This window comes from Cebus imitator, unplaced genomic scaffold (genome assembly GCF_001604975.1).
Source record: "Cebus imitator isolate Cc_AM_T3 unplaced genomic scaffold, Cebus_imitator-1.0 Scaffold964, whole genome shotgun sequence".
NCBI classification, from domain to species: Eukaryota; Metazoa; Chordata; class Mammalia; order Primates; family Cebidae; genus Cebus; species Cebus imitator.
In genome coordinates this window covers 48,624-51,116 of record NW_016108279.1, presented here as the reverse complement: position 1 = coordinate 51,116, position 2,493 = coordinate 48,624, and the positions used below count along the sequence as shown (strand labels likewise).

Sequence of the window (2,493 nt, the reverse complement as noted above, 5' to 3'; positions counted from 1 at the left end):
AAGAGATACACACACACACACACACACACACACACACACACACACACACACACACAGTTGGCCATGAACAGAGGTACTAGGAAGGTGGCTGTTGTAGAATGAATATTATAAAGGAGGCCTGATACATTTTAAGGAAGAAAGAAGGTAACTGATGTCAAGGAAGAAGAAGATCCCCTCTTGACCATCTATCCAATTCTCACTTGCCTGGGTAGACCCACCTTGACAACTCACTGTCTTTGATCCATGGGTCCTTTCTGTGTTCCACCTTAAAGATTACATCTGGTTTTATACCTGAACACCCTGTTAAGAGAAAATTGTAGTGGCTTTGGCCTTGGCAGCTCAGAAATTCATGAAGAGAAGCACTTGCAGGGACCTCCCAGCCAAGTTGGATCCTTAACTCACGCCACAACACAAAAATAAATTCTAGATATAACAAAAGTATAAACATGAAAAACTAAAACTGTAAAAGAACACATTCTGTTAAAGGAATATCATAAAGGTCATGATATTGACAACCCTAAAGAAGGATGAGTAGGATTTGATTCGTTGGTACAAAGGGAATCTGCCCTTACCCACAGAGACCAGATGACTATAGGTCTCCAGCATCACATCCCTATGCAGGGTCTTCTGAGCAGGATTCAACTGCTGCCACTCTTCCTGGGTGAAGTCCACAGCCACATCCTCAAATGTCACTGGTTCCTATAACAGAACATTCCTGTACAATCTGCTTGTTCTGGTGATTTTTACCACAGCAATACATGTAGAATGCCTACTTTGCACTTTGCCTAGCATACTTTATGATAGAAACAATGTAAAATCCTGCCATTAGCAAGAATAGTTAGTGGAACAGAACAGTCTAGAAATAGATACAAATAAAAACAGGAAATTTAATACATAATAAAGGTAGTATTTTAAACAGATATGGAAAAACAGATTATTCAAAACTGGAGAGATATCAGAAACAAAAAATGTAACTGGATTTCCTACATCACACTAAACACAAAAAGAAATTCAAGATATGACAAAATTTTAAATGAAAAAAGAGAAACTATAAAATAAAGACAGGAGAGGTTTTAAAAAATAATCTTTGAGTAGAGAAGACTCTTCTAAGCATGTCCCAAAACCCAGATGCCACAAATGAAAACACTGATAAACGTGACTACTTTATGTGTTACATGGCAAAACAGATCATAAATAAACTCAAAGGACACGACTAGGGAAAAATTATACACACAACAGATAGGATGGACAAAAAGCTAATTTCCTCCAAATACAGAGAGAGCTCCTACAAAGCAAGAAGAAAAAGACCAAGAACTTTTTTTTTAAATGGCTGATATGGTTTGGCTCTGTGTCCCCACCCAAATCTCATCTCAAATTGCAATCCCCACTTCTCAAGGGAGGGAGGTGATTAAATCATGGAGGCAGTTTCCCCCATGCTGTTCTCATAATAGTGAGTGAATTCTCTGAAGATCTGATGGTTTTATAAGTGTCTGGCATTTCCCTTGCTGGCACTTCTCTCTCCTGCCACCATATGAATAAGGTCCTTGCTTCCCCTTCCGCCATGATTGTCAGTTTCCTGAGGCCTTCCCAGTCATGTGGAACTGAGTCAATTAAACCTCTTTCCTTTATAAATTACCCAGTCTTGGGTATTTCTTTATAGTGGCATGAGAACATACTAATACGATGGTCAAGGACATGACAATCAATTCACAGAAAAGAAAATGCAAATGTTTTTTAAACATGTAAAAAGATTCTCAACTTCACTCACATGAAGATAAATGCAAACTAAAACAAGACACCATTTTTCCCTTACATATTATCAAAGATGGGCATTTGATAAGTCACTGATCAAATGCTAAGACTGTGGGAGAAGTCACAGTGACTTAGTGTAAGTTAGTGAAGATGTCAAGAAATGCATACTCAAATTGTCTGTGTATATAGTATATTTTGAAGGCAATTAATTTGGCAATACCTGTCAAAATTTATAATGTACACATCCTCTGACTTGCAATTTGGTTTCTAGAAGTTATATATACATAAATATTCATAAATGTGACCAAATGACATATGTGAAGACACTGCTCTACAGTATTATTTATTTATAATAGCAAAAGAATGGAAAAAACCTCATGGGAGGTTGGATGAATAAATGATGCTACAATCCCCATAAGGGAATACTATATGCAATTATAAAAAGCAACAGGGAAGGGGCCAGATGTGGTGGCTCACGCCTGTAATCCCAGCACTCTGGGAGCCCTAGGCAGGCAGATCACTTGAGGTCAGGAGTTCGAGACCAGCCTGGCCAACATGGCAAAACCCTGTTTCAACTAAAAATACAAAAATTAGCTGGGCGTGGTAATGCATGCCTGTGGTCCCAGTTGCTTGGGAGGAGGCTGAGGCAGGAGAATTGCCTGAACCCAGGAGGTAGAGGATGCAGTGAGCCGAGATCATGCCACTGCACTCCAGCCGGGGTGACAGAATGAGACTGTCTCA

General features: G+C 39.2%; 1 non-coding gene across 1 annotated transcript in view; it reads right to left on the bottom strand.

The window, feature by feature from the left end:
- Positions 1–35: 35 nt before the first annotated feature.
- Positions 36–2,493, bottom strand: part of LOC108298451 — a 26,734-nt gene continuing 24,276 nt past the window's right edge. Inside the window, exons 5-6 of the transcript XR_005198747.1 lie at positions 573–699; positions 36–300 (exon numbers count right to left, since the gene is read on the bottom strand). This is a non-coding gene — a transcript (uncharacterized LOC108298451). The remainder of the gene's footprint in view (positions 301–572; positions 700–2,493) is intronic.